The 24,491-nt window shown below is 43.0% G+C and overlaps 1 long non-coding RNA gene across 1 annotated transcript in view; it reads right to left on the bottom strand.

The window, feature by feature from the left end:
• Positions 1-218: 218 nt before the first annotated feature.
• The window catches only part of LOC112649982 (uncharacterized), a 76,403-nt gene continuing 52,130 nt past the window's right edge, over positions 219-24,491 (bottom strand). The window contains exons 3-4 of the long non-coding RNA XR_004807119.2: positions 19,720-19,814; positions 219-374 (exon numbers count right to left, since the gene is read on the bottom strand). This is a non-coding gene — a long non-coding RNA (uncharacterized LOC112649982). The remainder of the gene's footprint in view (positions 375-19,719; positions 19,815-24,491) is intronic.

Raw genomic sequence — 24,491 nt, 5'->3', positions numbered from 1 at the left:
ACTTTCTTTGGCCTCTTCTATATCAGCAAGTAATTTCTGTTATCTTGTCAGTCGTCTTCTTAGGTTGCTCTTCTTTTACTCCTTAAACATTAGTGTTCTTCAGAATTTCTGCCAGCATCTGCTCTTCCCACTCTAAATTCTTTCCTGGGGCCATCTTATTCAAGATAATTATCAGTTATAGATTGCATGTGCCACATGGAAGAATGAGAAAAGAGAAGTGAGCCCAGGACAGGAGTTTATTTTTCTTTCATATGACAGATGGGCCATCCTGCGCAAGTATAGCAGCTCAAGGATGCTGGGGCTGATGTCTGCTAGCCTTTCTCTCATGGTCGTGGTCAGTCACAACATGACTGCTGCAGCTCCAACAGTAAAATCTGCAGATATTCAGGCATCAGGAGGATAAGAAAAGGACAAGAGCTAGTTGAGTCTGTCACCCTCCTTCAGAGTATTTAAAGAATCTCTCCTCAATAACATGAACTTACTTTTCACTAGCCAAAATCCTGTCACATAGCTACATCCATCTGCAAAGAGCACTGGAAAACAGTTTACTTTATTTTTAAAATAGGGTGCTGCTAGTAAGGAAGAGGAGCTCTAACAGTACTCACATCCCGATGACCTCCAAATTATTGCTTTAAACCTGACTTCTCCTTTAGATTTAAGCTCATTCATCCAAGTGTTTACTAGATGTCTACACCAGTAGAAAAAAGTCTCAATGATCTCTCAATCCCAATATGTCTAGATCCCTAAACTTTGTCTCCATCTTATACTTGATTTCCTTCCCTTACCATACCATCTGCATTCATTGAGTCAACCACATTTATTTTATATCAACTATATGCCAGACACCATACTAGGAGGTGGCTTTACAAATATGAATGGGCCTATCAAAGGAATCTAGAAACTACCTAAAAAATCCACAAATGGGTGATGTCAAGTGCTACCCAGATCCCCGTTTGGGACTGCCTTCTTTCTTCCAGCTGTGGGGATTGTTAGAATCCCAGAATTGCTCTAAACTGAAGAAGGCTTCCTTGCCTATATGATCAAGCACACTTCCCAGAAGTAGCTGGTTGAAGTAAGAGCACAAAGCTTCTTTGCCTTAAGATGGGGCAAATGTGAAGAACTGTCCCAGCCTCAGAGCTTGCTACGAGGTCATATGAGGCTTATGAAGTGATTGCATCACAATTTGACTCTTGTTTCTATTCAGTCTTACTTCATTCATTCATGCACAGACATTGTTTCTGAGTGGGATCCTCTATGTACTTCCCAAGAGTAAATTGGGATGGCATAATGGTGTATAGGAATGAACAGGTGGGGCAGGGTCCTTGGTAGTGGAGCATTTTGAGGAAGGGGTCATTAAAGAATCATTGAATTAGAGGACTGCCACTGGAGGCAACGGAAGCACTGGAGAAAAACAGGGGCAAACTAAGGCTGATAATAATAATTCAAAGCGAATTGTGAAAACCAGAGAGTCTCCTTGTCAGCCAATAAACAAAATTTCATCTGCAACCAGAGGGCAGAGAAAAGCGAAGATCAGACTCATCACTGAATTATAAGAGTTGCAGAATTCTTGAGGTTGAATTCTCAATCTCAGCGATTCAGCTAGACAAAGTCCAGGGTGTTACTTGGGAAAGAGTGGGACCCTGAAACTGGGATGGGGGCATCTGGATCAGTGCATAAAAAGTCTTGAATCCCCAGATCCCTCTGTATTTTCTGGTTCCACAGAAATGGCCAACTCTTCTCTATGAAAGTCTCTTGTACATAATGGTGAAGGTTCTAACTGGCAAGACTATATAAACTCCTTTCAGGATGTACCCCCACTTCTCTTCCTGGATACAGAAGAATAACTATAACTAAGTTATAATATAGATCAAGAAGACCTGAGTCTGCTAAAAGAGGAAAGGGACTGCATCACAAAGAAGCTGTAGAATCTAGCTGGGGATATGTGTATGGGACCAAAGTTGCTGATCAAGGAGGGCAGAGCATAAAGTTAGAAAAGGAAAACTTTGTCAAGATGGGAGCACTCTACCAATATATAGGATTTAAGACCCTGGCAGGGACCCAAAGAATCTGGGTAGATGTGCAGATGAGCTAGCTCTGGGAAGCTAAAAGACAATGATGGCACAAATTTAGTGAAGTAGAAAAGACGGAACTGCCATGATTGAAAGTGGAAGAAGGTATTGAAAGGCTCAGAAAACTGAGATGCAGTAGATAAGGTGGGAAATCCCAAAAGCCAACACTCTTCTGTGGGATGGCCTAGAGGATTCCCCATTTAGGACAGTGATAAAAAATACATTGGTGAAAAGACCACCTACTGAATGGAAGAAGATATTTGCAAAAGACATATCTGATAAAGGGTTAGTATCCAAAATATATAAAGAACTTAGGCAGCTCAACACCAAAAAAACAAATAATTCAATTAAAAATGGGCAGAAGATGAGTAGACATTTCTCCAAAGAAAACATACAGATGACCAACAGACACATGGAAAGATGCTCAACATCACTCATCATCAGGGAAATGCAAATCGAACCAACGATGTATCACCTCATACCTGTCAGAATGGCTAAAACAAAAAACTCAAGAAACAACAAGTGTTGACGAGGATGTGGAGAAAAAGAACTTTATGTACTGTTGGTGGGAATGCAAAGTGATGCAGCTACTGTGGAAAACAGCATGGAGGTTCCTCAAAAAATTAAAAATAGAACTATCCTTTTACTCAACAATTGCACTGCTCAGTAAAAAAATTATGAAAACACTAATTCAGAGGGATATATGCACCCCTCTGTTTTATAGCACCATTATTTACAGCAGCCAAATTATGGAAGCAGCCCAAGGGTCCATCAATAGATGAATAAATAAAGAAGATTTGGGGCAGCCTGGAGGGCTCAGCGGTTTAGCGCTGCCTTTAGCCCAGGGCCTGATTCAGGAGATCCAGTATCGAGTCCCACATTGGGCTCCCCACAAGGAGCCTGCTTCTCCCTCTGCCTGTGTCTCTGCCCCTCTCTGCCTCTGTGTCTCTCATGAATGAATAAATAAAATCTTTAAAAAAAGAAGATGTGGAGTATATATACAATGGAATATTACTCAGACATAAAAAGTAATAAATCTTGCCATTTGTACTGACATGGAGAGTATAATGCTAAATGAAATAAGCCAGTCAGAGAAAGACAAATACCACATGATTTCATCCATATGTGGAGTTTAAGAAACACAACAAATGAACAAAGAAAGTAACAAACCAAAAAATAGACTCTTAACTATAGAGAACAAACAGAGGGTTCCAGGGGTGGGGTGTGTGAAATAAGTGAAGAAGATTAAGAATTACACTTCATGAGCACTGAGTATTATATATGGACTTGTTGAAACACAACCAAAAGTAACATAACACTGCATGTTAACTACACTGGACTTAAAATTAAAAATATATATACATATTTTTTTAAAAAAATGCATTGGTGAGAGTGGCACAACCATCATGATATGATGATCATTCTCTCTTGGTCTGGACTGATGCTAGGAGACACTCTTACAGAACTTAGCTTTCTGATAGCAATGGGGGTGATAGGGTCCCAGGAATAATAGGGCCAGGTGGGCATAATTTCATTATGAGTGTTGAGTTTGGAGGAGCAGCCAGGAAAGCTTCGCCTGTAGAGAGTTATGGAGATGGTTAATAGAACACAGCATCCCCAGGGGGCGAGATAGAAGGGCAGCCGACAAGGGTATTGCTCAATCTAGTTATTAAACCGAAATTGAGGATGGATAATCAGAAGGCTGAGAGCACCTGCTCGCCAAAATACTCATGATTCTTTTCCCAGTTTATAGGTTAGATCCCTAGCAGGAAGGATGCTGTTTTTGATCCAAATGTCTCATAACAGAGTTTGTCTATGAGTTGTTGCGCAAAAGACAAAATATCTCCTACTAGTACATATACCTCAAGCGCAAACACACACATATTGCAAATTATGACCCAAAAGCAGTTCTCAGCATGAGATTTTACCTCATGCACTCATATTTGAAATTAAAAAAAAAAAAAGCATAAAGGAAAGAAAGAAAATATTGGACTAGGTCTATAATTTCAGAGTGAGATAAACTGTCGGCCTCTCTCTCTCTCTCTTTTTTTTTTTTCCATTATAACTTAGATTGGACTGGGGATTTTCAAAATTGATCTTCTAAGAGAAGCATAAGTTTGATTGGCTGAAGGGTATGAGGGAGGGCAATAAATGGGCTGGGGGGGTGAAGGGTGCTCGGACCAAAGCTTACACAAAAGGCTCACTCCGGGAAGATGCAACGCGATTCCAGAAGCAGGGTTCTAGTACATCGGTGTCAGAAGAGCGTAGCCCTCGGTGCTCTGATCTAGTGGCTGGACACAGGAATCACACTTTGGGCCCCATCCTGACAAGTGTCACTAGATTCCTACTCAATGTTTGTCCAAGGTTGAGGAGTCGTCTACAACACACTTTCCTTCTGTCGAGAGAGCCCATTTCTAAAGTCCTTTCTGCTACGCACTAATTCACAGATGAAAAAAAAAATATATATATCTGACACCTCATATTTTTTTTTTTGACACCTCATATGTTTATTAACTAACTTTCTGATGTTGATTTGATAGAAGCACTTGTACTGGTGGCTTCGGGAATGTGGCCTTTTTGACACCCCGTTGGCCGATTATCCCTGCACTGTGATATACCTTCTGATCGTAATGCCTGCTGCGCCTGGTTTGCAGTTGAACCTTACCACACACAACATAGATGATATAAAATTCGTGAGTTTCGTTTAACAGTTAAAAAACACAAGACAAAACAGAAGCAGCCCCTGCTGACATTGCCAGGTAACTGCTGAGGTGGACTCTGTGTGCTGGGAAGCCGAAGAGGCCGCCGTGGGTGAGCCGGGCGGAGGCTGCAGGCACACGTGTGTGCCTACTGTGTGCATGTGTGGCCTTCTGAGACACTCATGGTGACCATTGGACATGCTCAAAGTCAAAATTCAAGGTCCTTCAGTTATGAGTTTTGAGTCCTGCTTCCTGAAAATAGGTAATACACCCTTGGGTTTTCATTTGATGCCCTTCCCTTCCCACCCACTTAGAAGTCCAGGGCCCAGGGTTCACCTTTAAAGCAGCCAGCAGTCCTGGTCTCACTTTCCTGGAGTGTTTTGGGGGGGTGGGAAGCAGAAGGTGGGGGACAACTGGGGGGGAAGGCCGGGGAGATGTCACATCCCCTTGGGGACAGCCCTGGGTGAAGTGCCCAGTGTCTGACCACCAGATCCGTGCAGTTAATTTAAGAGTCACTCATTCTCTGAATGATTTCTTTAAGAGAGAAGCCTTACTTGTCTGCTGTGGCTGACGCCGCTAACTACGTTAACCACATAACCACAGCTCTGCCTTTCTGCTTGTGTGTGTGTGTTGGGTGGATAATCATTTTAGAAATAAGGGAGAGCTCCAGCGTGAATTAGGGCGGGGCCTGGAAGCTTCAAAAAGGGAGCAGCTCCAGAAACGAGCCCTTAGGGGACGGGAGTAGAGAGGCTTTCATGCAATTCCACTGTCGAACTGTGCCCAGTTCTTCCAGAAAGAGTGTTGCCTTAGCTTGATTGAAATAGAGATTAGGTAGTGAGCAGATGGAGCCCGTTGGAGGCGTTGGGCCGGCCGGCTGGTTAGACTGAGTACATGGAGCCTGGGTGGGGAGCAGCCGGGCGGGAGGAGGGCAGAGTATTCCAAACAGAGCAGCTGTTTCCAAAAATCCTTCACTCTTATGAAATGGTGGAACCTGGAAGTAGATCAAAACCTGGAATTCAAAACACCAAAATCATAAAATATGTCTGGCCTGGCTCTATCACTTAAACAGAAAAAAGTAGCTCGAAGAAGGTCAAGGCCACGAGGGGTCCTAAAGGTTAAGGTGCAGAAAAACCCCTAGAAAAATCTAGCTACTTTTGACTTCTGTGGGGGAATTCAGTTGATCACGGGCCCAAGTTTCCATCCTCACCTTCCTCGAGGTTCTAGGTAGCAAAAAGGAAAATTCATATTCAAGTATACGTGTTGTTAGATTGATCCCGCCCCAAAAGAAGTTTCTGTTCTGCTTAATGCTGTACTGCCCAGTAGAGCAGCCGTCAGCCACGTGTGACAACTGAGCACTTGAAATGAGTTTTTTTTCTTTGTTGTAGTCAAATAAAAGTTTAGTGACTAGGGACGAAGAGGTTTGGGGTAGATACAAAAAAGTAGTAAATCTGCTTTCCAGTGTACTCTGTACAAGGGGAAGGAAAGCTTAGAAACTGGTGTTTCTCAATAAGGAGTTTCTATTATGACCCCACAATAAAGAAAGAGTAAAAGGCAGAAACTGGGAGAGTAATGAATATTGAGTACTGCAGAATTCAGAGTCTAGGGTCCATCTAATAGTAGTAAAGTAAAATAAATAAATACATAAATAAATAAATAAATAAATAAATAAATAAATAAATAAATAATCAGGGCTGTAAAGATCCAAGGTTTCCCAGACCTGTTCAAAATTTATACTGGTCAGGAATAAAGTCTGAAAAACATAACTACTCAGAGAGATTTTCATAAAGCTGCGTTTAATAATTTTTCTGGTGCTAATCTTTCCTGTTCTTTATGAAATCACGGCGAGAGCAGATGGATGGCACTTTTTAATATCCCTGTTTTTGCAAGACTGAAAGTTGGCAACGCTCATCCTATCTCATATGTATTTAAACTACTGTTGGACAATAGATTGTAAAAAAAAATCCATGAACCACTAATTCGGTTTACTTTTTATTTTACAAACGAGAAGACGGAGTCCTGGGAATGTTGAATGACTTGCCCACACCCCACCCTCCTTCCCATGCAGCAGTGCGGTTCCAGTGGCTCCTTCTCATCTCTCGCACTGCATCCACGGTCATCCCAAGTGCCTCACAACCAAGACTAGAGCTTATAGACGGGCTCACGAGGTGAGCGCTCCATGAACACTTCCAATGTCCGTTTCCACTTTTCCAACCACCTTCCATGGTTACTTGGGAAAGTCTTAGGGTTAAAGATGAGTGATGCTCAGCGCACCTGGGTGGCACAGTCAGGTGAGCAAGACTCTTGGTTCCGGCTCAGGTCCTGATCTCCGTGTCTGCTGTGAGATTGCGCCCCATGTCAGGCTCCCCACTCAGCCTGGGGGTGCTTCAGATTCTCTCTCCTTCTGCCCCTCCTCCACTTTCTCTCTCAAACAAATAAATCTATCTTAAAAAAAAAAAATGAAGGATGCTCTTCTTTTACAAATTGCAACTTCATGGACACCATGAGCCTACCCAGGCCAAAACCATCACGCCTTCAGTCTTATGTTTCGTAAAGCATCTCATTGAGATTTCAATGATACATGCCCAGGGTGGGTAAATCAACTTTCAGAATTCTATCAGAAATGCCTTTGCACTTAGATTAGATTTAGCTGGGGGGATGGACCAGTTCCATTGTATTGACATCTCAGTCCATTGTGTCACTTGGTGAGTCTCAGACATGCATTGTATTATGGCAAATTGTACTCACCAAATTTCTCTACAACACATTATTATTATTATTATTCTTACTTTCTAAATTAACAAGGTTTCCACAGCTCCTAAATTTGCTTTTTTTAATGCACAAGCTGATTTGATTACGTTTATCAAAATAACAATCGGAACATAAATTATCCAGCTTTGACTAAATTTTTAAAATTACTGACCAAAACCAACTGATACATAAAACTATTCCCTCAACTCTGTAAAAACTCAGTTTGTTACTCATCTATTTTCTGCTGGTTAGGATTACTTAGTCATCAGGTACTAGTAGAAATCTCTTCTTGAAAAATATCAGTTTCTAGAATTTCTTTCCCCTTGGGATTGGGGTCACCAGAAGGGTAATTTCATATTTTTTCTTCTATCCAGAAATATGTTCCTCCTTTTTTTTTTTTTTTTTTTTTTAACTAGCATCTTGTTTCACGAGGGGAAAAAAAGTTCATATGCAGGGTTCATTAGCCACATAGAGCTCATGACTATTGAGCTGGGCAGTGCAGATATGGAACATTTTTATCATCACAGTTAAGTTCTCCTGGATAGAACTGGCCAAAGTATTCCATGAGTAAGAATTTGTTTTTCTACCTTGAGTCACTGATTGAGGTTGAGAAAAAAGGGGAGATTCAATCTTAGAAGAGCTATAGACTGAGTTCCTAACAGAAGTAAAAATTAGCTTGATTTTGTTTACCTTTGAGAAAGAGAAATTAAAAATATTGAATTCAACTGCATTTCTATGATAGAAATTAGCTCTTCAGTAGACACTACAGCTAATTAGTGCTGAGGAGCAAAACTGAGGGAGGAGTATATACCTAGACAGCAAAGGAAGGACCCTGGGAGGGTTAAGAAGGTAAGTACTTAAAACCGAAGTGTTTAGTACTACACTAAGCCCTTTGAGGCATCCAACTGAGGTCCAGTCCTTCTGAAGGTGGCAGGAAGGAAAGAGGAGAGAAAGAAACTGTTAAGAAAGAAGCAGAACCAGGGCTCTTCGGGGTAGATACTGATTGCGAGCTTTTGAGTAAATCATTAGCTGTCTTCCCTGGCCTTTGAAATTCAAAATGCATAGGCCAAGCTCTCGTGGATGCTGGTGTATCCTCCCAGGAGAATGTTAATCTCAGGGCTTCAGTGACTCAAGCCTGAGAAATGTAATCTCCCAGAGCACTTGCTGCCAGCAAAATGAAATCAGGGGGAGACCTTGATCTATTCTGCAACTAATGTCTTCAGAGGGATTTGGAGAGACCAATGTAAATTTTGATATAGGAATATCTCATAGATTTCACACACTCCTTAGAGAATGCAGGACCATAATACAATGAATAGATTACACCACGCCATTAATAGAATCTTACCCTCTGTAAAATGTGTTATTTTGCCCCGTATTGTTTCCATTTTCATAATCTCTTCAGAATTCCAGCATGGATAGTCATCCAAATGGTTTATAGAATACACTGAGGCAAACATGTTTAATATCTGGGACACCGAGTGATTGTAGACAATTCACTCCAGACAAACACAGCCATGGAAATGTCAGCCCCCCCCCGCCCCCCAGCAACCCAGTTATGGTTGTGAGTGGTCTACGCAGCAAGCTAGATAACCTCCTTAGCCCCTGGGATTCCCGGTGGCACTACATGGTGTCCAGTGGAGTTTGGGGGATTAATAAGTAATTTACAGACAAATGAACAAAAGCACTCGAAAGGAAAACATGGAGTAGAAAAAGGAAGCAAAAGAGAAAATAGAGAAAAAAGGAAGAAGGAAAAGAAAGAACAGCAGATAAGAAGGAAGCAGAAAATGGAAGCCTCTAAAGAGAAGGGAAAGCAGGGAAAAGGGAGGGAAGGAGGAGAGGAGAAGGGTGGGAGGAAGACAGGGACAGAGAACAGGAAAGGTAGAGAGGGTGAGAAGAAGTAGATGCCCTAATAACCACCTCGAGTGCCGCTCAGTGAAGCCATGTCTGCCTTACACATCCGTACCTGGGTGCTCATCCGAGAAGCGTTTATTGAGCATCTAATATGCAAAGTCTCTCTCCGCCATACAGACTTGTGGTGAGCCACAAGGTGCCCTAGAAACACCTCTTTATGGTTTCGGGACTGAACTATATTCATCAAAAGAAAATTGCTAACAGGGTTAAGTTAAAATAAAAGTCTCAGCAGAAGAAAATAATAGTAATGTAGTCCTTTGAAAATGTTTCAAGCCTGGCATTTCTTTTCACTCATTTCTAGGTCGGGATTCTGGTTTCTCTCACAATTCCCAACATTCTTTCCACATTTTATATCAATTACTACTTGGACAGACTATAATAGGGAAGTCAATTTAGCCTTCCTTTAGCTGCTTGCTGTTTTATTATTAATCTTTTTTCTCTTATTCCATATAATATATTTCAATTTCAAGAGAACCCTCAAGATACAAAAATGCACCATTACCCGATTTGACTCGAGCCTGAAGCTGAAAATCATCATTTGTTTTCATTTTTTGCCTTTAGTTAGGAACGATAGGGTGGCCACCCATTTCTGATTGTGAATGGAGACAAAATGTTCTTCTCAGTTTAAGAAAGAAACAAGAACAGACTCAAAAAGCGTATGCGTAAGAGGAGCAAAAGTGAACTACAACATAACACGAAACAAAACCAGATGTAAAACAACATAAATAAACAAACAAACAAACAAAAAAACCTGTGATTCCCACACAGAAGCCTATGCACAGATGTTTATGGCGGCTTTATTCATAACTGCCCAAAGCTTGGAAGCAAGGACGATGTCCTTCAGGAGGCGAACGGGTGAACGGGTCCATGAACTGTGGTCCACGCACTCAACGGAATGTTACTCATGCTAAGAGGAAATGAACTATCAAGCCATGAAACGCCGTGGAGGACACGTAAGTGCGTGTTACAAGTGCAATAAGGCCACCTGAAAATGTACCTACTGTGTGACTCCGACCGAGCGACATTCTGGAAAAGGCAAAACTGTGGAAAAAGTGAAAAGATCCATGGAGGTCAGGGGCTGGGGGTGGGGAGGGATGACTCGGTGGAGCACAGAGGTCTCTACGACGGCCACAACGGTGGTCTATACAATGGTCTACACGATGCCACAACGATGGCTGCACAGCAGCACGCATCTGTCCAAATCCACAGAATGCATAACCCCAAGGGTGAGCCCTGATGTTAACTGGACTTTGGGTGATAATCATGTGTCAGTGTTGGTTCATCAGCCGTGACAAATGTCCTGCTCTGGTGGGGCTGTCGGTAATGGGGGAGTCCCTGCCTGTGTTGGGGCAGGGGTGTGTGGGACATCTTGTGCTCCCCCTGAGTAGTTCTGCCAAAGTCAAATTGCTCTAAAAAATAGTCATAAAAGCAAACCAAACCTCGGGATGCCTGGGTGGTTCAGTGATTGAGCATCGTCCTTTGGCCCAGGGGGTGACTCTTGGGTCCTGGGATTGAGTCCTGCATCTGCCTGTGTCTCTGCCTCTCTGTGTGTCTCTCATGAATAAATAAGTAAAATCTTAAAAACACACACACACACACACAAAACTCAAAACCTTTCACTAACTATTAAATTAGCCCTGGTTAAATCAATGCTTTGTACATTTAACCGAGTCTACCTAAGCCGGGCACCCCCAGAACCCCACGCCATAGGAATGGCCACTCTCCTCCAGCAATCCTCACCCAAGGGCTGTCTGGGCCCTTCCCCTCCCGCCAGTACCCCTTCGTGCACGTAAGAGTGACCCCACGACCATGCTTTCCTTGTAGCTTCTTGTGATGACTTGTTCTGTCTTGCCAGGGCTTGACAGCCTCCAGCCTCACCTTATCAGAGGGCAAAGCTTAGGCAGCGTATTCTCAGCCATGGGGGAGGGGGGGTGGCTTCCTTACCATAAAATCACATCAGAACCCTGCTCCATAAGCTCAACGGGCTTCGGGGACTTCGACTCCCTTGTGTCCTCCACCACATCTCTAGGTGAAGTGACTCTTCCAGGAAGAGCGTGTGGGGGAGGCGGCAACCCGGCCTCCAGGCTCCACTGTACTTACAGACTCCTGCATCCAGCCGCCCTGGATCGGCCTTGCTGAGGGGCTTGCGGCCAATCCAGTGGCCCACCCTGGGCTGACTCACTGGTGCGAAGCAATGTGCCAAAGAGAACCGGAAGGGGCGGTGTGACCACGGCCACGGCTCGCTCTCCCCATGACAGGTGCCGTCTGCTCTTCATTCACAGGCACCGAAACCCATCGCTACATGCAGCGAGCGCACCAGGGCAGCTGACTCAACTGCGTGCAGATAGTCCTTTCTTAGCATTTATCCTCATCAACACAGACCTCCAACCTGCAGGCCGCCCCTGGATTGCAAAATCACGTGAGCCTTTACAAACAGGAATCAGAACAGTAAAGCCAAATCTTAAAATGACTTCGGGAGGAGGCTCTTGGAATTAATAAACACAGGATTGGTGAGGACAAGGAATTGAATTGCTCATTGTGCCATAAAAAAAGGAAAATCAGGAAGAAATGAATCGCTAAATATTGTTAAGTAATGAAACAAGGAAGCGTTAGACTGTGGTGGCTCTAAGGCTCTGGCAGGGGCATAAGCAAACTGAACCTTGGCCAGTCGTCCTGTAAATGCCTCAAGATTAAGAAATCGAAACTTAAGAACAACCGATAACAAACAGCGAGCTAGGCTTTCCCAAATAAGGCAACCGCTTAGGCCACATCCAATCCAGTAACTTCCCACCTTTGTACCACATCTTCTCTTTAAAAAGCCTTTCCCTTAAACTCCCTCCCGCAGGGTGCTCCCGTCACTTTCCAATTTGGTGCTGCCCAGTTGGACTCGATGTTTGTTCACATAAATTCTTGCGAATCTTAACGTGCCTTAGTTTATCTTTTACTAAATTAAGACAGAAAAACCAGTGCTGAAAGGATAATACTCTTAAAATTTATATAAAGGTTAAGTTGATTGAATTGAACTTTGAGAAATCATCCCCTCCCCCAATGGACTCTTCATTTCCGGGACTTTTCTGAATCGTTTTGAAATAATTAAAAGAACGTCAATTATTTTTGCTGATAATGACGATTATCAACACAGCTCTTTCCCTTGAATTCCTTGTAGGAATAGGTCATCTCTGGTCACTGACTCTGTATCTTTACTACCTTTTTTTCATTGTATCTCCTTTGAGGCTAAGACAACTATCACTCGAAGGTATGGATGATCTCAAATTTATTTTGTTCCCCCTTTTTATTCATCCTCGTGAATTTCTGCACATGGATTTAACACCGTTGAGCATGGTCCTTAGGGTCACACAGACCTCAACTGCACACTTCCGCCTCTTAAGGGGTGTGTGATTGCGGCAAATTATCAAAATCGCCTTAGCTCTGTTTTCCTCAAGAGGACCTCATAGGATAGTTGAGAAAACTAAATAAGTTAGTGCACATGAGAGTATGGGAATGCATAGTCGCCAGGCCCAGGTGGGCAGGATCCTTCCTCACACCTTCCCTCAGCCTTGTGCCCCTGTGTCCCCATCGAGCTACGGAAGCTAGGTTTCCCTCCTTTTTTGAACACAGCTTCCAAGACTTTCTCAAATGCTGTTCCTCTTCCAAAGCAGCGTCCTCGGTGCCACCTCACCCTTGCCGACGGCTCAGGTGCTGCTGCAGGTGACGGGGTACCAAGCGCACAGCTTTGGCTTGAGCACCGCTCCCAAGCCCTCAATCATATTTCTACTTGTCTGCTCGACATCTTTCTGTGGATGCCCAAGTCTCACCTCAAACTCCATTTCACCCTTCCAAAACTCTACACTCTCCTTCCGCGGCAGCGCTCCCCTTTGGATCGCCGGGAACCATGAATTTGCTTACATCAGCTTCATCACTTAGAGAAACACTTCCACTGGCTTATGTTGCATCTAATAGTCATATCTTCACTCGTGAGGTGGTCCTATGGAGAAAACGTCTAACCGCGCGTCAACCCAGTAGTGAAGATACTCATCATGTTGTTCCAAGATCTTTATCAAAGACAGTGGAAAGAAAAAAAAAAAAACCCACTGAATTTGGGGATAAGACTGGGGGTTGAGTTTTAACTCTGACATTTAATGGGTTTTGCGGGGGTTTCAAATGATTATTTTGCCTCTGAACTTCAATTTCCTCAGCTGTAAAATGGGGGATGAAAATCGCAGCCGTGATTCATAGTCATAGTTAGAAATGATGTCATATATGTGAAAGCCCTATGTATGTTAGGATGTGCTATAAAAATGAATCTGGTTTTGGGATTCTTTCAAAAGCTGAAACCCAGTAGGTACTCCAAGGGTCTTTTTCTAAAGGTAATTAAGATACAAAGTGCTAGCTATTGACATTCCCATGCTTGGGAATTCCTTTGAACGTTTTTCTTCTTTACAGGTAATGACATTGAGGCTACAAAGTGTTACGTGACTATGGGTAGAGACAATGGATCTTAAGTAGCTTGTTTTTAAGTCTAGTCTTTGCCCCAGTGTTTCATGCTTTCTCTTATTATGTCGTCCATATATGTTGAGCATATATATCTTAGGATAAATTATAGAGAGCAAATAGAACAGAGTTCAAGGACTTATTCCACTCTTCTCTCTTCCCATATGCTCAGACCATGTCACCTTGATGCCCCGCTCATGAGCAACTCAAACACTAAATCTGACAAATATTTCAATGTTTGACTAACTTTATTGTGAATTAACTGTTTGGTGTTATATAGACATAGGCTCCTTTTAAAACCAACCAAATAATTTTGAGATTTTTCACAAAGAAAGCTTTCAAGAGAACATTGACATCCACAGACTCAAAGTAAATTATTTGCAATTGTCCTGTTAGAAAAATAATTCCGTGTAATGGAAAATCAACGATAAAAACATTGCTTAGGCTTCCGTGTATTTCTGACTCCCATCATAAAAATACATGCAATTATTTCATTTCATTATATATATTCCTATCCAGATGACATTATCTACAAAAGACAAAAGTTTTCATTAAAGTAAGAATTTGAAATTGTCTAATATATTGAGATGCACTCAAGGAATCCAATGAGATTTTAAATGGATGCAAACACAAAGATTATATTGAATAATGGCCTTTTTAGTCTTCAAGAGACTGGTAACACACAGCCGTTAAAAATGATGATGCCTGGGGCACCTGGGTGGCTCAGTCGGTTAAGCATCTGCCTTCGGCTCAGGTCATGAACCCCGGGTCCTGGGGCCAAGCCCCACATCAGGCTCCCTGCTCAGTGGGAAGTCGCTTCCCCCTCTTCCTCTGACTCTCCCCCCTCTTCTCTCTCAATCTCTCTCTCTCACCCTCACTCTCAAGTAAAATCTTTATTTTTTTTATTCTTTTTTTACTTTTTTTGACGTAAAATCTTTAAAACATTGATGATGCCATCATATTTACTGGTTTAAACGTTTATCTCTACATATCGTCACATGAGGAACTCTGTGTGTCTTTTCACAGACGTTTCTTACAATTATCCACATTAAGTAAATTTCTCTTTTTACAATGAACATTTATAATTTTTAAGACTAGGGGAAAAGGGATCCCTGGGTGGCGCAGCGCTTTGGCGCCTGCCTTTGGCCCAGGGCGCGATCCTGGAGACCCGGGATCGAATCCCACATTGGGCTCCCGGTGCATGGAGCCTGCTTCTCCCTCTGCCTATATCTCTGCCTCTCTCTCTCTCTCTCTCTCTGTGACTATCATAAATAAATAAAAATTTAAAAAAATTAAAAAAAAAAAAAAGACTAGGGGAAAGATAAAGGAGCCAAACCTAATCATTCACACGTCCACGGTAAGCTCAAGTGAGAGCACACCTGACAGGTGGACGGAAGGGTAGTGTGCGGGGCCTATTCAAAAGCACCTTGACCCGATTGTTGTGAGGTCACTAAAGAAGCTGAAGAGAAAAATACATGCATTAAGGTTGCAAGACGTCAAAGAGAGCCGGGCCCAGCGGGTGTAATAAATGAACACATATGTGGCATCAGCAGGGTTTCTGTGGGATGACATTTGCCAGCGTCTTGTGTAAATACTGAACCCAGAGATGGGGCTGGTCTGCATCCCATGGATCAGTGAGGACTGTCCCCTCCTGGTAATCAGCTCGCCGCCTCCTGGGAGGTGCCAACCTGGACGCAGACTAAGGCTTCTGGGGCCCGCACACGTGGGGCCACCAGTCTCCGCGGCCACACATGGACCCACCAGTCTCCGCGGCCACACTTGGGGCCACCAGTCTCCGCGGCCACACTTGGGGCCACCAGTCTCCACGGCCACACATGGACCCACCAGTTTCTGCAGCCACACTTGGGCCCACCAGTCTCCGCGGCCACACGTGGACCCGCCAGTCTCTGCGGCCTGTAGCCCACGGGGCACTGGCCAAAGGGAAGGCACCACTCACAAGCCTGTGCATGTGCCAGCATTTACAGGGATTGCAAAAAGACGTTTGTAGAGAGCGAAATACCATTTTTTTAAACCCCATTTTGTTGGGCCTTGATTAAAGAGGCCTCGCCCCTCTTCTGCCACTGGGGCTGTGGGATCGCCGCGTCTCCTGGCTTAGGGGGCATTTCGTGGTCCCCGGGCTAATTAGGAAGGACTCACACTGTTCCCCAGCCTCCTGAAAGAGAGGAACAAAGGCTGCTGCTGGGAGATGGCAGCTCTGCCTCGAATGCAGAGGCTCAGGAGCAAAAGAAAAAGAGAAGCTTTTGAATCAAAAAGCCTTTTGATGCCGCGAAAGAAATTAAGAACTAAAACAGAGGCCCGGGCGCGGCTGCACACAGGCCCGGCCCAGAGCGGTCGTGTGGACGCGCGGGGTCGACAGAGGCCACGGGGGCCTGGGCCCCCCCCACCCCCAGGAGGCAGCTCCCAGCCTCCCCATCAGAGCGGCCGGGCCGGGCCGGGCCGACACACACGGTAAGTGCATAACTGCCAGCGGCCTCCCGCGCTCGGCCGAACAATTGATGCGTGATTTCCTGGTTGATTGTTTGCAGATACAGCGCGAATAATTGTGTTTTCTTTTTCTGAACCAAACGAAAATAAAGAAAGCTGTTGAGGAAAGACCTACACACGCCACGGCCACGGCCCGTCGTTGTTAGCATCTCACGATGGCCCACCAGAATGTAGCCAAATCCCTCTCCGTATTTTAAAATAATCGCAGTTGTCTAAGCAAACACGGTGAAAAGAATACACTTATTTTTCTCCCATAGAAGAATGGAAGTCTCGGGTGTCAGGGAATCTTCTAATAGCCTGGGCCTCTGCGTCCTGAGTTACGGAGGCTCAACCTGCCCACTTGTTCTCAACCTTGCAGTCTTCGGTCTTCCTAATTGTACGGACTTCAAAACTGCGCGTATCCTTTGCGGAGATGGCCCTCCAAATGACAAGAATCGCCCTTTCTTGAGCACTTTTACGCCAGTTACCACGCCAAGCACCCTACGTACATTATCTCTTTTAACTCTGAGGAATCTATGACTTAGGCACCGCTCTGAGCTGCAGTTTACGGACGAGGAGGCCAAGAGGCTACACGCAGGACGGAGGGCCCAGATATTGAGGCAGAGCGGGGGTTTGAAATCATGGGTTCCTGACTTCAGGGCCTAGTGTTTGAACACCGAGATACTGTGGTGCAATCGACATTTTAATGCATGAGTAATAATGTAGACTTACAGAACCGGGAATCATGGAACCTCCACTCCTCAACTTGCGGATAAGAAATTAGCTTCAGAGAAGGTAGAGGACCTGTCTCTGCTCCCCAGTTGATTAGGTAAACTGCGGTCTCCTAACACAGCTTCTGAATAGGAAGGTTTTTAAAGTAAAGTGTGAATTCGAATGACATAGGGGGGTCCTGTGGCCCTAGCTTGATTGGGCGGGTCTGGGATAGAGCGCCAGCACCTGCTTCCTACCACATTCCCACGAGATGCTAACGCTGCTGGCCCGGGAGCCCTCGTTCTGAGAGCCGCCACCCTAGTAGGTCCTGCCACTTCTCATGTCACCGTGAGCGCAAGGCCGATAAAGCCTCGAGCAGCAAGATGAGCATGCTTTTATTCAGTCCGATGAGCATCAGAGACACGTCCCTGAATTTTGCATCCTTCTCAGCCATCTGATGATCACAATCAGGAATTTTGGGGAGTCTAAAGGCCATCACCTACAGCAATGTCACTTCCAGCGCAAGGACTTCTCGGAGACTCTTCTTAGGATCTTTGGGTTCATTTTCCTCCTTAAAGGACAGCTGTAAAAGCGAGTTTTCCTGCACGCATTGAGTTCCCTCTCAAGCCATTTCCCACACGGAGATTTGGATAATACAGCCGCACAGTTTCTCTTTCAAAGGGCCCCGTGCCACCGCTGGTTGTGCCGGTGGCCCGGCCTCGAAATGTAATTCACCAAGATGATTATGATCTGGTAAATGCATTTCTTTTCTCAGGAAAATTGAAACATCCATCAGCCAAGTGCACTTTTCTTATCCTCTTTCCCCAAATAATTTTCACCTCAGTCAAGCCACCATCTGCAATTGCTCAACCTGTACAATAATCCTTATTCAAACCCATGAGTTATCTAGAAAGGAAATGAACGACCTTGCAGGAAAATTTGGATAAACTCTGCTCTGCCCTATGAAGCTTTCCATCTGGATCATGTCCCGGGCCCGTTATCACCATCTCTTTGCTGATCGCCTGCCTGGATGGGCAAGAGAGCTGAGACTGTCACCAGGATGGACTGGTGGCCGCCACTGCCATTAATGCCAGTTGTAATTTTTATCACCCATTATTTTGCTATCTACTTGCTTCAAAGGTGACAGATTACACAGGAGGAAGCAGAACTTCCCTAAAGTGGGTAGAACTCAGTAAGTGGCCTTCCGAGGAAGTCTGGAGAAGGCTCGAATGGAAAAAAATAACAGCGGAGCAGTGGCAACGTGAACCTGGTGCCTCCTCAAAATTAACAATCCTCGGCCTTCCAAGCAGCCTTCTTTCCCCGTGGGCAGAAGGCATTTCCGAGCAAGGACACCATTACAGCGCATGCTTGGAAACATTCCAGCAGCTTCGAGGGGAATTGCATGGCAGGTCATCTCCCATGGTTACTGTGATACTTGCATTAATGCGGGAACCAGGCAAGAACAGGAAGTACTAAAGCTATAACAACTACAAGACAGCGAATGGACTTGGAGTGGCAGAGATAACCCGTAATTTAAGGTTTTGCCCTTCCACGTGGAGAGTTTCTGCACTTGATGTTGTCGGGCTTCTAAGGCCTCGATGGCAAGAAGCAATCCCCGGAACAGACATGGGACAGAAACAGAAAGCTGGAGAGCAGAGACGGATAGTGCAGGAGCCTGGACACCACCAAAGAGATATTACCCTAGTGGGGAACGATCGACAGCTGACTCTGACTGCAAATTAGCGATTTCCTTCTTGGGTTGGTAGTTTTTTTAAAATACGCTTCTGAAACGTGATTCTAAAAGTGCAGCCAGGGTTGGCCTAGAGCAATACAGCTAACAAAGCTGCAAGGAAATTTGTACTTTTATGGATTTTAGTCAACTCTTAGTAAACCTACATAGTTTATTTCAAGGCTCCATGCTTAATTTGCCCCAATTAATCCGTTGATGGCCTTTATATAATCGAAAAATGAATAGCTTATTCAAGTGTTATTCAGGAAAGGTGTAGAAGTCAGAGAAACTCAACCAATAGGTCTAGTTACTACGATGCTTATGGAGCATAGGTGAATATCAGACGGGTCAAGCCGTTCGTTAAGATTTGTCCAGTATTTAAATACCCACCACAGGTGCTAGCAAAGTTGTGAGAAAGGTAAACTGGCTGCTGGGCTCTCCTAGTTCCCCTGTGAGTGTCCCTTCATCCTTGTTTCTCTTTTTTGCCTTCCCTATGCAGTTACTTGGCTGCTAATTTTTTATAGAGCGCTCTGTTCTGCACGCACTGGTTCTTGTGAGTGTTAATTGGTGCTCAAGGAACAAAGAGCCTCATGGTCAGGAAAACTTGGGAAATGCTGAATACCAGATTCTCTCCTAGGAAAGTCATAATACCCATTAGCATATTAAAGGCTCTGAAAGGTCCTGCAGAAAGAAAGAGACCTCTCTAATTTTGCTTAACTATTAAACAAACCTATTTGAGCCAGGAAAGACTTTTTTCTTCTTTTTTTCTTGGCACATCTATTAACACACTCCAGAATAAAATGTCCTTAACCCCAAACTGGGAAATATGAGTGTTAGCAAAACTTCAAGTGACAACCGTGTCTAGACTACTCACGTTTTAGCAGTATACTTTGTAAAGCCTTCTCAGCGCAAAGGATGTTTCCTGGGACGATTGGCAAAGTCATCAAATGTGTGTTCGTGAAGAAGAGCCTGAAAAAAGTACAACGAATTTTATGATACCAGGAGGCGGGAGCCATGATTTCATATTGATTTCAAGACAATGTGACCCATGTATCACGTTCCCTAAACCGGGCAACAAATAAACTAGAACACACACGCAATGAATAGCACAAGTGGCGCATAATTTACTGTTTGCCCTAATTTCCGTCCATCACGATGTTTCCACAGAATGCCATGGGTTTTCCAGACAAACAGAGCTCAATTTCAAATCCTGGTTGTGCTACTTAGGGCTGACTGACCTTGGGCAAAACACTGAACCTGTGGATGAACCTCTGTTTCCTCATCTGTGAAATGAAATATTTACCGAGAAATCATTGCAGGGATTCAATGAGGTCACATGAATGAAGCATCTAGCATATAATAGCCGCTCAATAAATTATAATTTCCCCGCAGCCTTCTGATTCTCCCTCCACGTTTCAGAATTAGTTGACGTCTTGAGAATGATAGACAGCATTCTTCTCACGTGCTAATGATAAACTGCTGTTGCACTGAATAAATTGTAATAAAATTGGTGTTCCTGTCTATCACCCCATTGTGAGCTCTGAGGAGCAGCGCCTGTGTTAAAGCCACCAGGCTGGGGTCTTCGACATATTGGGAGCTTGGTATGCTTGCTCAATAAATTAATAATCTCCAAAAAACAACTGTCCTTTATCTTCCACCGTCTTGTTTTTCTAGCTACTAACCATGGCTAGTCAAAGCTACTTTGACTTGATGTTCACTCTCTCTCTTCAATAATGCGTCTACTCTGAAATAACACACACATCAAAATATCAGTTTAATACATATAAATTAGTTGCTCATTGCACTGTGATATTAGTTAATTTTGAAATTGCATTATAGATTTCTAAATTAGAGAGCCTGCCTGCCTGTCACTCATGTCACATAAAATGAATGCCAACATCAGGCATCACCTTTCTCTGGCTTTGCCAGACTGAAGGTCATTATCAATTGCTGTTTAATCAGCCAAGTCATGCATATAGACAAAGGTTAACTGAGCATGGACCAATCTGACTTCCTTTGTCATGGCAAGACAATTTGCGGCTTAATAAAGCTGCTCTGATTGCACTTAACAACACCTGCTTAAAAATCCAGCCTCATTAATAGCACACTAATGAGTTAGGGATCTTCTGGCAAGGGCATGATCAAAGACAGATGATTTGCTTTCTGATTAAATGACCTAAATAACATAAAATGAAATCTCCCCATTTCCTTTAGGGAAAGTCTTTGGAAAAAGTTACAAAAGCTGTTGGCATCTTCAGATGGTTAAAAAAGAAAAGACAGGAAAGGATCATCCTTTAGCTCTTTTAAATGTAGAACCGCACTGAACAATAAACGCAATTGAGCCAAATCTAGCCCTTGACCTTTGAACTCACACCTTAACACACAATATAAAAGACTTAAAAGTCATAAAACAAAAAGCAAGTTTTTGGAATCTTTGAGGAGGCAGTATTAATAGACTTTTTTTTTTTTTTTTTTTTAAGAAACTGCTTTGTCAATGGAATGATAAAAGTGATTTGACCGTTTTGCACACAACAGAGTTTTGGAGTTTAGTGTTGACTTACTATGTGAAGTCAGGCATGTTGTTTGTTGCTCTGAATGGAGCCATGTGTTCTGATTCAATACAAGCACCGGTTGGACTTTGAAAACTGGAAATCTTGCACCTTTCTGCACGTCTGTCACTATTCATTCTGTCCTAGGAATGTCAATCATTCTCGCTCACCTGCCCACGGTTCCTGGTAAGGGAAGGCCCTGTTCCTGGTAAGGGTAAGGGTAAGGGAAGGCCCTGTTCCTGGTAAGGGAAGGCCTCTGCTACAAAGGCGAGTGAAGGAAGAGAACCGGTGTCAGAACCCTACCCTGGGCAGCCCACCCAGAGACTTGCCAGGGACCACAGGTCACGGTTATTGAGCGGCCAACCTAAAGTCTTCTCAGAAATGGGACGGAATTGGAAGTCCAGGGAAACTTGGAGGCCCGCAGAGAGAAGCCGAAGTAGGTAAACTCGTGAACAGACACAAGGTTAGTGGAGTCACATTCACTAAGGAGGAGGAAACAAAATTGTGCTAGGTTTATTTTGATCATTTGCCTTTAATCTCCTATTTTGATCTTTTAAGCTCACAGAAAATTTGCAAGAGTAGTGGAAAGATAACCATTTTTACCAAGATTCCCCTAAAGATAACATCTTACTGCATTTACTTTGCACCTCTGTAGAGAAATATATATGTGTGTCAATATATACATCTGTGTATTTGTCTTTATATTTATGTATCCATAATTATTTTTTTCTGAATATTTAAAAGTTGCTTTCTCATGCTCCTTTACCCCCTGAATACTTTAATGTCTACTTCCTATAAAAAGGGGCATTCTTTTACATAACCACAATATAATTCTAAAAATCAGGAAATGAACATTGAGGAGATGATATTATTTAATCTACAGACCATCTGCAGATTTCACCAATCGCCCTAATAATGTCGTTCATTGCAAGAGAGAATCCACAATGAGGTATTATGTTCCACGGGCACTGTGGAATCCCTTCTACATTTTTCCTTATATTCTATGAATTGACAGTTTTGAAGGGAATAGGGCAATTGTTTAGTAGAATGTCCCTCATTGGGACATGTCGGATGACCCCTCATGATTAGATTCAGGAGACACTGACTGAGGTGTGGAATGCACTTCCCCATCTGTGTATTCACAGCTCAGCCCAGTTGACACACTGCTGTCGGATTCTTCATGAGTCTTTTTTATGGCTTAGTGTGCATCCTTTGAATTTTCTTGACCAATAAGCAAGAGTACGAGTATTTTTTTCCTTGAAATCTGAGAAAAGTTTAAACAACAAGCATTCCTATCTCAGAGGAAAGGCAATGAGCATATAGTTGGCAAAATGGGGTCTGAATCCTGCCTGTGGGGGTCCAAATCCTGGCTATATTACTTACTCTCTAAGAGATAATGGGCAACAGAATCTCCCCATGACTTGATTTCTTTATCCACACAATGGGAATAATAATAATTAAAAAAAAAAAAAAACCTTCTGGGGTGTTGTGAGGATTAAATAACATTACATTAGAGTACTCGAAGGAGATTTCAATCTTGGTCGGTATGGCATGTTGGACACTCAGAAAAAAATCTCAGTAGTATATCACTCATCAAAAAGCTGAGAGAATAAATAAATAAAATAAGACAACAGATACAAATTCCCCATAGCCAGTGATGTGATAGAGCTGGCTTATGTTGGTTCACAAAAATCTTTAAAATTTTTAGAAACTGCACAGGTCAGTTTTTAAAAGGCCTGCCATTATTAAAAATAAAGCTATATAAACTTACAATTTCATAAGTTGCATTAAAAACATATTAATACTAATACTCAGGGCACCTGGGTGGCTCAGTTGGTTAAGCATCTGCCTTTAGTTCATGATCTTAGAGCCCCTGGAATCAAGCCTGGAGTGGAGTCAAGCTATATGCTCAGCAGGGAGTCTGCTCCCTCTGTGGGCGCTCTCTCTGTCTCAAATAAATAAATAAATAAATAAATAAATAAATAAATAAATAAAATATTTTTTAAAAATTTAAATATTAAAACTCATAATTTCCTAATGATTTTGTTAATTGTACTACTGCCTATGCTCTATACATTACTCATACATGTTGTCCCCTTTCAGTGGAAACACTATAAGTTGGTGTGCTGTTCACCTCTTCAACATCGTCACATTAGTACTTTGCCATGGTGGCAAGATTTCCACTATGGAAATTGAAAACACTACAAAGCAGGGGTTTTTTGTTTTTTTTTGTTTTTTTTTTTTTTCCTGGAGAGCTGGTTGTTAAACATTTACCAGCACACTACTGCTCACAGATGAGATGTGATAAGAAAGCAGAATTCACGGAATTTAATGAGACTTGGAACTGAAATTTTTCCTGGAGATTACCTCCAAATCTCTGGTGGCTAAAATCTGTTGTAACGGCCACACCTTTGGGTAGAAAGGAAACAAGATCAATGGCTCAATCAGGGTGAAACACTGGATTGGACACTGGCTTGTAAAACTGGATTTTCTGAGGGATGACACACTCAATGGGTTTAATTTAGGAAAATAAAATTTCTTTCAAAGGAAGACTGTGGAGATTTTGTCTGGACTGGCTTTAACTTTGAAAGGAAAGAAAGAAAAAAAAAAGGAAAGAAAAGAAGAGAAAAGAAAAGTCTAAATTGAGAAATTTTAATTACAGACTCCTACTCCTCTCTGTCTGGGGATAAACCCTAAATGCTCTGCTTGGTCTAAAAGTCTCTAAACTTATGTCTCTTAACGATTAGTTTACGGTGATCCAGGGTAGGTAGGGGGCCCATAGTCAACGCAAATGCAATTCCTTTCTAGCAGGAGGCAGAGAATTCCTGTAGATAGTATTCTAAGGAGTATGAGATCACAATCAAAATCACTAAATCCAAAACAATAAAAAACAGAAGGGAAAGAAATATGACATATATCTCTAATAACTTTGCAAAAGCATATAAAAAATGTTGGGGTGCCATTAACAGAGAATCCACTGCCAAACCTTAGTGACACACCATCACTACATAACCACAAAAGTGCCCAAAATTAATAAGGCCAATGATACCAAGTGTTTGTGAGAATGTGAACTCACCATATGCTCGTACAGTGTTAC

The sequence above is a fragment of the Canis lupus genome, chromosome 19 (assembly GCF_003254725.2).
Source record: "Canis lupus dingo isolate Sandy chromosome 19, ASM325472v2, whole genome shotgun sequence".
NCBI lineage: Eukaryota > Metazoa > Chordata > Mammalia > Carnivora > Canidae > Canis > Canis lupus.
This window is presented reverse-complemented; position numbering and strand designations above follow the sequence as displayed.